Here is a 13,227-nt window from a genome sequence, read left to right as displayed (position 1 = left end):
CTCATTTCCAGGTGCCATCCAGCTCCGACTGTGATTCAATCCATAATTAATAGTGTATGTAAAGTAAGCTGGCGGCCTTGTTCATTGCGATCTCCAATATATAGGTGGGAGTTAAACATGAAAGATAAGGGCTCTGAGCCACAAAAGGATGACTTTGGGTTCAAATCTGATTAACAGAGCTGCTTCAGCAAGTTGCTTAACCTTTTTAACCCCCCAGGTGCCTCATCTGTAGAAGGGGAATAAAAATAACTTTCACCTCATAGGAATCTTGGGATGATCAAATTTATGAATGCTTGGAAAGTTCATGGCACTGTGCCTGGCACAGAGTACGTATTTGTAATAATGTAAGATAGCGTTATCAGTTGTATGGTTTTGAAAATCCTCAGCATGTGTCGAACCCATACTCTTCATAAGGCTGGAGATAGATATCGTGAGACCTGTTGTAAAGGTGAAGAAACGGGCACCAAAGAGTTAAGAGACTCATTCAAGGTCCCAATGGGCCTTTGAAGCTGGAGCCCAGGGCTATCCATGTTCCTGGAAGGGATTACGTAACCCAGGCTGAGACCCACTCTCGGACTCAGACACTTGGTGTTTGTCCCCAGCGAGGCAGTTACACAAAGGTAGGGGTGGGGGCCATCTTTCTTCGCCACTAGTGGTAGTCTGGCCAAGATGCTAGCTGAAGAACCTTCTGCTAATGGCCTGCATACTGCCCAGAACTTGTTTAGGAAAGCTGTGACTTCAGATCCCAGAGTTAAGAACCTGGTACTTTTCACTCATGTAGCAGCTTTAATTTTTGCTCTGCAACGTTGGGCATAAAAAACATCACATTAATTTACTTCTCTAACCCCGATGAAATCTGACTACATCCCCCACTCACGTCGGTGGCAGGAATTCACTCCTTTCCTCTCCCCAGCTCACGTTGTACCTTAAACCAGGAAAGGGTCTCTTGTTTATCAATCCAACATAGTTGCCACAGATCCATTTTAAAGGTCCATTTTAAAACCAAAGCCTCCATCCCTCCGGCGGGGCAAAACCCAAGACCCTTTACTGTGCCAAAGATGCACCTCTTAGAACTTAGTACCCCCACCCATTGTCCACATGCTGCCCCGTCAGATGTCTGGCGCCCTCTTGAGGCACTACATAGACATTGCACGGGCCTCTCCATACATACAGATGTCACTCCTTTCCCTCTTCTGGGGGTAATACCACCCATCTCCACCCCCCATTTCCAAGCCTCGGAGCACCTCTCCGCTCTTTGAGAAGTTGGCTCTTTTCAAAATGACCCTCCCTAACTCTGTTTAAGAGGCAAGGGGAACCCCAGATATTCAAGTCGCAAAATCCTGCTTGCCCTCCGGAGGGACAAAAGGAAATGTATTTCTCCTTCTTTCTGAATCTTCTCCAGCAGTGAAAGGAAACACAAAAGCAAATGTCCAGAAACCAGCCAGCCACGTTTCTTTTTCTTCTTTTCAAATTAGACTCTTCAAAAAGTATTAAACTCAGGCTGAAAATGGAAACACTGTATTCTTTCATCAAGACTGCATGTTAGGGCTGGCTGATGCCTCAACACTTTGCAAAGATCCTTTGATTCTTTATGCCTTTGCAAGTAACTGCCTGAATTCTTGGTGGCGGCATCAGCTGCGCTTTGGAAAACAAACCATTACGGAATTCTGACTGGCAAAGCTGGTCATCCATCAACTCCAAGGATCACCACTAGTGAAACAGAGGATACATTACCTTCACATTGCCATTAACTTCCAGATGATTTAAGTTTGAATTTTATCTCATTCATCAAGTTTTACCATGGCCTGTTTCTCTGGGGACTTAAATTCTTCAAATAAAAGTTTTCTTCCCTAAATGTGTATCCATTATTAGTCTGGGCCCCAAACATGTAAGGCATGTTGGGTAAAGAGATCCAGAGTGAGAATAAAACACACGAAGACCCTCCCGGGGCTTATGCTTAAACAGTCAGACCCTGTCCTAGGTGTTTTACAGACATTGATTCATTTGATGCTCAGAACAACCTTTATTATCCTCATTTCATAGATGAGAAAATAGGCACAGAGAGGTTATGAAACTTGCTTGAGGCTACACAGCTAGCAGGTGGCCAAGGCAAGATCCAAGCCCAGGCAGTCTGAGCTCTTCACACAGGGCTCTCTCTACACATTGTGGTTAAGTGCTAAGAAGAAAATAAACAGAATAATGATACAAAGGCTACCTGGTGGGTCCGGTGCGGGCGGGCGGGGCGGTGGGGTGGGTGGTGATCAGAAAAGGTTATCTAGGAGGCAGCAGCGTTTGAACTAAAACCTGAAGGATGGCAAGGAGCCAGCTATGCAAAGAGTGGGGCTGGGAGAGTGGATGAGTATTTCCGGCAGAAGGAACAAGAAATGCAAAAGCCAAGGGAAGAAAGAATCTTCCAGGAGTAGGGGCGCTTGAGTGGCTTGTTCGGTTAAGCGTCCCACTCTTGGTTTCGGCTCAGGCCGTGATCTCCCGGTTCATGGGTTCAAGCCCCATGTCCAGATCCACGCTAACAGCACAGAGCCTGCTTGGGATTCTCTCTCTCCCCCTCTCTCTGGCCCTCCCCCACTCACACACTCTCTCTCTTTCAGAATAAATAAATAAACTTAAAAGAGAAGAATCTTTCAAGGGCAGAAACGTGGCCCTGTGTGGCAAAGCACAGGGTGGGGCGGGGGCAGGAGAATAACGTGATAACGTGATGGTTTCAGTAGCAATGAGAAGCCACCGACATGCTTATTCACAGAGATTATGACCTGATCTGAGATGTTTTGGAGGTCACTGGTTGCCAGGTAACAAGGGAATGAGGGAGAATCTGGAACAGAGAGTATGTGCAGGAGGGTTATGTAGCTGAGGGTAGAGGGTGAGATGGCCCCTGGTGGGGTCTGGTGGTGAGAGATACGGCCGGATGGATCAGGAGGGCCCGGTGCTTGAGACATTCTGGCCATCTGAAGAAGTGTAGACTCTATCCCTAAGAACCAGGGAAGCCCTGAACGGGCTGAAGCAAAGAAGTCCTGTGATCAGATCCGAGTTCTAGGGGGAGTTGAGCTGGTGTGGAGAACGCATTTGAGGGACAAGAGGGCAGGCCAGTCAGGAGGCTGCAGAGACCTCCCAGTGAAAGGCGACGGGACCGATGAGGCTGGGCCCGGGGTTATTCATTTGGCAAAGATTAACATCACCAGGCATTGTTGGAACAAGTCAGACGAGGGCTGCTCTCAAGGACCTTTCCAGAGCCATTTATGAGGGCAGGCTTAGCGATAACTTGAAGGTAAGGAAGGAGAGAAAGAAAGGAGTTAAAGACCCCTCTCTCCCTGTTTCTGGCTTGTGCTGGGAGGAGGGAAGCTCTGTAGTTAAGACGGGAAAGAGGATTTGCCAGAGACGAGTGCAGTTCAGGATATATTAACAACTCCCCTGGCCAAGGTGGAAAAGCATCAGATAGTAGAAACAATCCAACGACTCTTTCTAAGGATGGGAACCAAATACCCCAAGAGAAGGGTCTGAACACCTCCTCTGTCATCCGTTCACTAGCCGGTGCAGTCAAAACAGACCAGCACTGGAAATACTCTTCCAGAGAAATAGCTTTCCCTCTGAGAGTGCCAACTGCATTATGAAAGAATTGGGCTTTGCATTAAAACCGTCTTCAAGGACTCCCAAAGTACAGAAACATCCCATTCAAATATGGCCTCCCCTGACTCAGATTCAGAAGATCAAGTCAAGTCCCGCGGTCAGGAGATGTGACCACAACAGGCTGAAACAAGTTAGGTATTCTTTATCACAGGCTCACCTTTTTCTCCAATGCTACCTGCATACAGAGATTCCCTTCTGTTGGCCGAAGTCAACACCTCCCAAACCGCCAGAAGTTTTCGCCTGAGATCTTTAGAGAATCTATGAACTGTGTCTGGAGAGACTTAACTTTCAATTATTGGGATGATGGAATATGCAATGTTTCTTTTTATTTCGAATGTTTAAGTCTTTGCTCCTGCTGCTATCATGGAAATAATGGTGCCAGATCTAACGGGTCCTTCAGTGATGGTGGAAAGGGAAGCAATCTCTCCCTTGAAGGAGGGAGGGATGGATGGATAGAGGCTGGGGGTGGATGGATGGAGGGAAGGAGGGAGGGAGGGACGGATGGATGGAGGGAGGGAAGGAGGGATGATGGATGGAAGGATGGAGGGAGGGAGGGAGGCAGGGAGAGATGTTGGGATTTCAAGCGATGACTGAGTTCTAGAGAAAGATTTTACCCCTGAGACGAGCTGACTTTCCCACCCACAATAAGCGGGTGCTCTTGTCTGCCTCTCCCTTTATTTTATAATCAAACCATGTTTTGACAATTCGTGAAAAAAATGTGTCTAGGGCAAATTGAGCTGCTGAAGCAGTAAACATTTAGACATATAATGTGAACTGAGTTATTGTTCTCGGTAGGGATATTCCCTGAGTTTGTTTCTCTTTTTTTGGAAAGACAACGCGCCAGCCCGTTTCCCTCCCCCAGGTCTCTTGAAATGCAGGTCTCCCTTTCCCTGGTAATTGTTGCGAATCCTTGACAATAGCCCCCAAGACGAGGTTATCTGGAAGCAACTTCCATTTCCAAAGAGTTGAGGGAGATAACAATTGGACGACGCGGAGGGCTAAGCGCCGCACCTTCAGCCCAGTTCGGCCCAGGTGGCCTCCGCCGGCGGCTCCCAGGGTAGGAGGGGGCTTCCCGCGGTGGATCTGCTGGGGTTTGTCGGGGAGGCGGGGGGCCCTCCGTTTCGGCATCCCTGCGCTGCCTCTCGCTCGCCTGGCTCCGCACGGCCTCTCCCGGGTTGCGGCCGCATTCGGGACCTAACTTCGTCCCGGCCGCGCGCGCAGCGGCGAGGGGACGCGGGGCTCGGCCGGCTCCCGGGGCGAGCGCAGGGGCGCGGGCGCTCATTGTTGTCCGGGCGCGGGCGGCGCGGGACTCGCCGGGGCCCGCCCTCCGCACCTCCCCGCGGCCCGGCCTGCCCTCGCCGGCCGCGCCGGGGCGGGGGCAGCGCGCAGGGGTGGGGGTGGGGGCCGTGGGGGGCGTGGCGCGGGGCGTGGAGGCGGGCAGGGCGCCCCGCAGCATGCGGCGGGCCGGGCGCGGGCGGGGGGCGGGCCGGCGGCGGTGCGCCCTGGCGCGCGGCCAGGCTCGGCGCGAGAGGCGCGAGAGGCGCGAGCGGGCGATGGGCTGACGGCGGACCCGCGGCGGGGGCGGGGCGGCGGGGGCCGGGGCGGAGGCGGCGGCGGGGGCGGCGAGGGCGGCGAGGGCGGCGGGGGCGCGCCGGGACCCGGCGGGGCGGCTGCGGGCGCCGCGGAGGAGGCGGAGGCGCCGGGCGCGGATGCCGCCGGCTAGGCCACGGGCCTGCGCACCCGGGGCGAATGGGACGCCGGTTCCGGTGGATCCGCCGCTGCAAACCTCGAGTTCCTGGGCTCCGGGCGAAGCGCAGCAAATAAAAGGTAACGTGTCTTTGTTTCCCAGCCGCGACTGCCGGGAGGGATTCTGCAGCGCTTCGGTGTCCGTTTTTAAATGCTGGGGCCGGTGAAAGGGACCTGACACTTCTTCCCTGGGAGCGTGGAGTCTCTGAGGTCGCGGATGTGACATTTTTTTCAATGCACACCCCACGTGCGGCACCTACCACACTCCCTTCTGCTGCCGGCCCCTCCCCCCATACACTTTCTCCGGCATCTCCACCTTACGCTGTCCGAACTTCCCCGGGGAGAAAGGAAAGGGCGTTGCTGTAAGCAGACCTGGGTGGGATTTTTTTTTTTTTTTTTTTTAAAGAAAAACCGTTTTTATGGACGTGACAGGGGAGTCCTGTGCTTGGGGTGCCCGAGGGTGGCAGCAGGCGGGCAGATGAGCGCGCTGCAACTGACAGCCCTTTTCCATTCCAAATGGCTGCAGCAAGTTTGATGCATAGAGAAAGGGGGAGGAGAACTGGAGGAAACCTCCTTTAGGACGCGGTCATTTATAAACGACCAAACGGCATTGCCTCGGTAGTGCAGACGGATGCCCGGACGTTGGTCCCTGTCGCGTTTAGGAGAGGTGAACCAGTCCTGCGCTTTGAAAGCGGTGTGGGCTGCCCCTGTGTGAGCAGGAACTCGGTGCCTTTCTCCGGTAGCTCGTTAGCAGAGTAACCGCTCAGCAGATTCAAGCAAATTCTGCAAAATTTCCGAGGGATGGCCCTTCTAATAATAGCTCTGGCGGTGGTTTCCTAATAGACACTCATTCTGAATGATGCGGCCATGCCAGGCTGCCGGAAGCTCAGCTTGCTGAGAACGGCGACCCGACGCCGGTGAAGGACTCCCTGACCCCACCATGAATGGATGAGGCGCTTTCTCCCCTATGAATGGAACATCCCAACAGAGGCCACTACCGCTGCTCTGGCTTCTTTCCCTTTGAGTCCTCGCAGCTTTTCATGAAAGGGATTCTCAGAGCACCTCAGACAGGCACGTTTCTAAACCTGAGCTCTTCCGTGGTGACGGCCTGTTCGGTGTTGGAGGGTCACCGAGGTATTTTTATACACCTGGTCAGGCCGACTTCATCTGCGTTCACCTGATTGGGCTTTAGGCAGCCGCTTGCACAGTCCTCCCTGCTCAGCATCCAAGCCTTGTGCTTTCCCAGCCGGAGAGCCAGGAGCGAACTTCTGACTTCATCCAGGGAAGCCACGGCAGACCGCCGGGGAAGCACCTCAGGGATGGGATGCAAAAAAAATACCTCATATTCACTGGCACTTAGCTCTGTGTGCCATCTTGAAAACGTCCCACAAAGTGGGCGTTGGGGAGACAGGGAGGACCCACGCTTCACTGTTTTGTTTCTGGTCTTTGCATCACTTCGTGTTCCTTTGTAGCATTTGACCCCATTTCTGTGGAGTCCGATTTGGCCCCGGTCAGTAGCCCAAACCTTCGGATCAGCAGAAATCCGATTTTGAGTCTCCAGGTGCCACGCATCTCCTGCAACCCAGAGCGATCAGGGGATGAGCCACTTCTGTTGGCCGACGGAACCATTCTGCCGCAAATGAAATCTGGATTTATTGAAGGCACAACGGAAATGAGGGTCATGCAACAGATAGATTGGAATCCATTTGGTCCTGAGAGGTTAAACCGCTACAGTCAATTTAATTGGAAGCAATATTTGGACATGCTTTGAAATCAATAGTATACTGTCCTGCCCGTGAACAGAATGTTGCACCCTGAGAACTTGGAAAGAAGTTTCACCTGACGGGCAAAAAGTTGTGTGGGTGGGAGTAACCCTTTAGAAAAGAAAGAGAAAGACAGTTTCAGTTCCTCTTGTGTCAGAGGGAAGCACAGTTTGTAGGAGTGAGGATCAGAAAATCCCTGCACCCTCTTTTGTTCTGACCAAGCGTGTGTTATCAGCTGCTGCTGTTGCTGTCTTCTCTTTGGCACTCGTCTTGAACTAATTTTATTAATAAGGCTTGTTATTTATGGTACGGGGCCTCTTTGTCATGTGTAGGTGCTATTGCTGAGTCCCCTGATGGCCTGGCAGGTGGCTGGTGCCATTAGCATTATCCTGTCGTTGGGGAAACTGAGATCCCTTGAGGTTCAGGGAGTCGCTGATTTCATAACCCACGAGGCATGCATGGCAGACATGTACAGTGCTCAGTGTGGGGGGAACAGCAAGGTTACAGCCTCAGGTTGAAGAAAAAGCCAAGAAGAATGAGTCCTTGCCTGGGTTCTGGAACTTGGGAAAAGGCTGGATAAACTAGTGGGTGTGCCAGCGTTTGTGTGGGAAGGGGCTCTCTCAGCAGCCTGGCTGAGTGGAGGGAAAGGTGTGGCTGGTCTGTGATGAGATAGATGAAGGGTCCAGGAAACCTTGCACTGAGGGGACCTGTCGGGGACCCATGGCTTTAGTAAGTGTGGGGCGGGTGAGACCTCCTTCACGGGAGATCACTCTGGACTTCCCTGCATCTGCGTTCCAACTTGTGTTCTCGTTCTTGACGCGTGCGTGTGGGTGAGTAGGTAGAACACTTACTTACACTTCTACTCACGTGCCGTGTGCTTATCTGTTCTAAGGGTTGTGTTTAGCCTGACACACTGAATGACTGAAAAAGCGAGGGGGCACTTTCCAACCTAAAGCTTTGTTCTTAGATAATTTTGCGTACGTAAATACTTATCATTTATTTATTTTATTTTATTTTTTTAATTTTTTTTAATGTTTATTTATTTTTGAGACAGAGAGAGACAGCATGAATGGGGGAGGTTCAGAGAGTGAGGGAGACACAGAATCCGAAGCAGGCTCCAGGCTCTGAGCTGTCAGCACAGAGCCCGACGCGGGGCTCGAACTCACGGACAGTGAGATCGTGACCTGAGCCGAAGTCAGACGCTCAACCAACTGAGCCACCCAGGCGCCCCTCATTTATTTATTTTAAAAGAAGGAACAGTACAGGGGCGCCTGGGGTGGCTCAGTCAGTGGAGCATCCGACTCTCGATTTGGGCTCAGGCCATGATTTCACAGTTTGTGGGTTTGAGCCCTGCGTTGGGCTCTGCTCGGACAGTGTGGAGCCTGCTTGGGGTTGTCTCTCTCTCCCTTTCTCTCTGCCCCTCCCCTGCTCGTGCTCTCTATAAACAAATAAATCAGAAGGAACAGTGCGGCTTCTGGAGCATTTCTAGTTTAATAGGTCAAAATGAGAAATAGACCTGATCATAGTTAAATAGCTCTTGAAGTTATTTTAATTCACTCTGTGTCCAGTATCAGAATGGATAAGTCTGGATTCAGGAATGGCTTTCCTTCCCATCTTTTACCTCTTAGGGGTCACCCAATGTGTCAATAAAAGCTGTGGCAGAAATTCTCTCTTTAGGTTTGTGCATAGCGAAAGATCCCAGCACCTCGATGAGAAGTGGTTTCTGAGACCTCACGGGGACATAAGCCCTTGGGATAAAGATCTTCCAATGGTTATTCAGTCTAACTTCCAAAAACTGGATTCCCCTTGAGCCAAAGATGCTGCAGGCTCCCATTCCCTCGCGACCTCCCCGGAACGCTGTGGGTATCCCTTTACTCCACCCTCCCACTTCCGATTCTTTGCCGCCCATTTCCATTTCCCTCTGAAATGTAACGAATGGAACAAAAGGGGACATTGGAGTTGAAGTGAGAAAAAGTAACCGCATCATTCCACTGCTTGCACAGGATGCAGAGGTACTTGAACTTGTCCTACAATGAGCACAAGCAGAGACTTGAATCGGGGAAACCTGGCCACTGTCGGGGAATGGTGGGATTTGAGTCTTTTACCTGGTGGTGTTCTCTTGAGCCCTAATCAGACCCCAGTACCCTGCTGGTATTTTCTGTTTTTGTTTTTCCCCAGACCTCTGATCTCAGAGGCTGGTTCAGTAGCTGTTGGAGCTCTGGGCTTCAGGCTCCCCTGCTGCACATGCAGACTTGCTGGTTTCACTACTCTGTCCTGCAAGAAGTTTTTGAATCAGCATAAATCCGGCTTATCAAACATTCTCTCCCCAACAGTTTCCTTCCGGTTCCCTAAATCCATCATTTCCCACCCTTTCCTCCGTCCCGAGAGATCAGCGTGTCTTTCTCTTATAAGGAGTGATTCAGCCACACCCTTACATTTATGGCCGTCGGTTCCACCACTAAAAGCACCGTCTTAAAAATACCCATCATTATGCCTCTCGTCCTCTCACATGAGCAGAGCGGTGGCCTCTTTGAATGAACTGCACTAATGCCTGTTTGGGGTGCTAGAGAGGAAGTATGTCTGTGTGTGTGTGTGTGTGTGTGTGTGTGTGTGTGTGTGTGTTCAGTTCTTAATTGCATCAGTGGAAATTAGGTATTTTCCCCCAAAGAGAAATGCTCTTCTCTTTGAAGATGGAAATGACTACCAAGAATAAAGACCATGGTTATTGGAAAGAATGTGAAGAATATAAAGGAATAGGGGATCTGGTTCAGCTCAGTGGCCTCGTTACTACCAAATGATAATCAAGGAAAATAACCAAATAAAAATCAAGGTGGTAGCCCCGCTTGGAACTGCGTGAGGACGTACAGGCAGAGCTAAGCCTCATTTGGACGTGCGTTATCTAGGATCTAGCGTGTTAGGCAGGCAGGTCTCTATCTGTGGTGGTTTCTGGTTTTTTGTTTTAAACTCTGGCCATTCCATGATGCAGTACAAGAAGAAACTAGTCCGCGGTCGAGATTATCTGTCCATGCACACTCGTCCCCCTGAACTATGACAACATTCACACGTGTTTTCCGGCTTCCCTCTTATTAGCAGTCATTTGCCTGTCCATGGTTACTGTATACTTTATGTTCACATATGCTCATGGCGTTTAAGTCCCTGATCATCATGGGCACTCAGTGGGTCCTCCTGGAGTAAGTAAATCACTGAGGGAATTTATCATACCGTGCTCCCACATGGAGACAGTTAGGCATCCTTAGAAATCTAGAAAGCCCACTGGTCTAAAGTGAAATGTACCCTGTTGGGTCATCCTGTGTCTAACCTTGTCTTAGTCTGCACCGTGGTGTGGCCCCTCTTTCATAGTTGGTAATGCCTTGCCAACCTTAGGGCTAGAAGTCTTGGTACTGATGCAAAACCCTAAGCCTTTTAATGATAATTTTCACTTCAAATGAGCCAGAAGCTCTCCCCCGCAAACCTCAGGCTATAACTCCATAGTTTCCATCAAAACTAGCCTGTTCTGGTGACTCAGTCTCCTTTACACAGCTTTCGCCTTTCTTTGTCCTTGCTGTATGAGGAATGCATGAAAAAAAAAAGCGTGTAATGGGGAATTAGATTGATAATGCATGACAGCGAATGGAAATGATGGTCGGAGCCTTGCCAGGCTGTGCCATTCATAACCATAAAATGCACAATTATGCTCTCACCACATGCCTGTGAACAAGTATATAGATGCAACAAACCCAAACTAGGAAACCAAATAGTGTGGAACCATCTGGAGCTGGGCAGTGTACCTACAGACCGAGCTGGGGAATGCAGTGCTCACTTACCCATCTCTCCGCTCCCACTGGATGCCCCCTCCCCCCCACGTATCAGATACTCATTTCTCTGTGGCTCAGAGACAGAGAGAGTGCGCATGCGCAGAAGAGAGGGGAGGGTAAAGACAAGACCAGAGTGGAGCTGAACACAGTGGAGAGCAGTGTTCTGCATTCTCAATCCCCTTTTATTGGGATGGTTGAGTGTTTTGTAACAGAGTAACTACAGAGTGACCAGTACCACAGATGTAGCCTGTAGGTCCCGGCCTGAGGGCAGAGGCCTCGAACCCTGCAACCCAGCAGGGGCTGACGTCACCCTGAATGTGCAGGGCAGGCTGTGAACCACGCACATGTGAGATTTGGGGCTTATCAGTCAGGTCAAAGATTTCAGAGAGATGGAGTTCTAGGAATGAGAAGGGGCATATCGATTACTTTAACAGATGAGGAGATGTTTCCAGATACTCAGGGACCCTGCGAAGGCCTCAGTTACAGTGGTAAGACTAGAGGCCCCGTCGCCTGACAAGGATTTAGACGATGCACGGAGGCATGGTGGCCAGAGAGAGGAACCGTGGCGTTCTCCAGCGTGGCTGTGACTTCTGTTTCTGCCACCTGCTAGCCATGAGGCCTTGGGTGAATGGCTGAATCTCTCTGAGCTGCAGTTTTGTTACTGACAAGAAAAGTTACATTCAGAGGAGCCCATGAAACAGTATCTATGAAACGACTAGCACAAAAATATGACTCTTTTAAGAGAAGTGATTTTGTCTTTGTATCCTTCCCCCCTGCTCACCCTGCCCCCGCCCCAGTTTGACTTGCTTGTATCACTGGAAGGTCCTGGAACAGTTAATACTGGGGGAGGGGAAGGAAGAGAAGAGGGATGATTCTTCCTTTACACCAAAAAGCAGAAAGCGGATTTGAATTCTTCAGTTTTCAAAAATGATCCGAAAGGGCTTTTATCTTGAGAAAGAAAACCAGGAGAATCAAAACAAGAATTACAACGGTTATGTCAGTCGATGGTAATGCCGTCTTTTTCTACACAACAAAGGCAAAAATCCGGATCACTGTGTGACATTCTTTGATTACTTCCCATTCATTGCCATTAATTAGGAAGATTTTCGGCTGCTGTTTACTTATTGATGTAGCACTCAGGTAATTAATGCAGGGCGTTAACGGCAGAAAGAAGCCTAGAACCTGAGCTGTGCTAGATGCCGGTGGGAGTTTTTCTCTCGGCACCCACAACCCTGGGACTCTGCAAATACGGGGAGTTCCTCGGTAGCCTGAGAGATCAACATACCAATTTGCATAATACCCATCAGAAATTATTTAAGCACTTAATAACCTTCTTGGTGTTAAATAAAATAAATCAGAATGAGAGATGGTCCATCTTCTGGAGACAGATTAAAGAGGCAGCAGAATAAGAGCATTAAATAAATATAAAAACAAGGGAGGTATTATTTATAGAACATTATGGCCAGATCCAGGACAGGGATATATTTTAGGTGAACCCTCAGGGACAGCTCATGGGAATAGTTTGCCTGGACAAGGTGGAGTGAGCCAGAAAACAGAGGCTGGCATTTGTTTGTGGTTCCTTCTTTCTTTGTGGTGGAAAATAGGGATTCTGTAACCCACCACAATTTAGTGTGTCTGCCATCGTGTTCCTAAGGTTGTAACTTAGTCGATAGAGGTTTTGTGCCTCTTTAGACACAGAGATCTAGAACTTCGAACTTGGGAGGGATATCCAAATACTCAAAGAATAATATCCAAAACCATAGTGTTTTGTTTTGTTTCTTATACAGCTAGACTCTTCTTTTCTTCTTGCCACCATAACTGACCACACTCTTAGGGAACTGACAAAACCCGACTGAAAAATCCCGTAAACTCTAAGGTTTTTTTTTTAAAAATTGTTTTTAATGTTTATTTAATTTTGAGAGGTAGAGAGAGAGAGACAGCAAGTAGGGGAGGGCCAGAGAGAGAGGGAGACAGAGAATCCGAAGCAGTCTCCAGGCTCCGAGCTGTCAGCACAGAGCCTGACATGGGGCTTGAACTCATGAACCGCGAGATCATGACCTGAGCCGGAGTTGGATGCTTAACCGACTGAGCCACCCAGGCGCCCCTAAACTGTCAGTTTTATACTATTGTTTTCATTTGTCGAACGGAAATAGAGAAAAGTCGGTGTTTGAGCCCCGTGCTTGTTTGCATGTAGCACAGGTGGACAGAGCGAGGACACTTATGTCCCTGCCGTTTCCCTGCTGATGAGTAAGCCAGGAGGCAAA

General features: G+C 49.9%; 1 protein-coding gene across 9 annotated transcripts in view; it reads left to right on the top strand.

Moving 5' to 3' along the window:
- FRMD4A (FERM domain containing 4A) overlaps positions 1-13,227 on the top strand; it is a 606,423-nt gene that overhangs the window by 387,419 nt on the left and 205,777 nt on the right. Inside the window, exon 1 of one of the 9 annotated variants that reach the window (XM_027073474.2) lies at positions 4,529-4,696. The exons of 7 other annotated variants lie outside the window; for them this stretch is intronic. The gene's annotated coding sequence lies outside the window, so the exon portion shown is untranslated. Of the gene's footprint in view, positions 1-4,528; positions 4,697-5,278; positions 5,467-13,227 lie in introns of those variants that run through there. One more of the 9 variants, XM_027073473.2, reaches the window with a different exon arrangement.

Source organism: Acinonyx jubatus, chromosome B4, assembly GCF_027475565.1.
Source record: "Acinonyx jubatus isolate Ajub_Pintada_27869175 chromosome B4, VMU_Ajub_asm_v1.0, whole genome shotgun sequence".
Lineage (NCBI taxonomy): Eukaryota > Metazoa > Chordata > Mammalia > Carnivora > Felidae > Acinonyx > Acinonyx jubatus.
The sequence above is the reverse complement of the archived record's forward strand: the minus strand, read 5'-3'. Positions and strand labels throughout refer to the sequence as shown.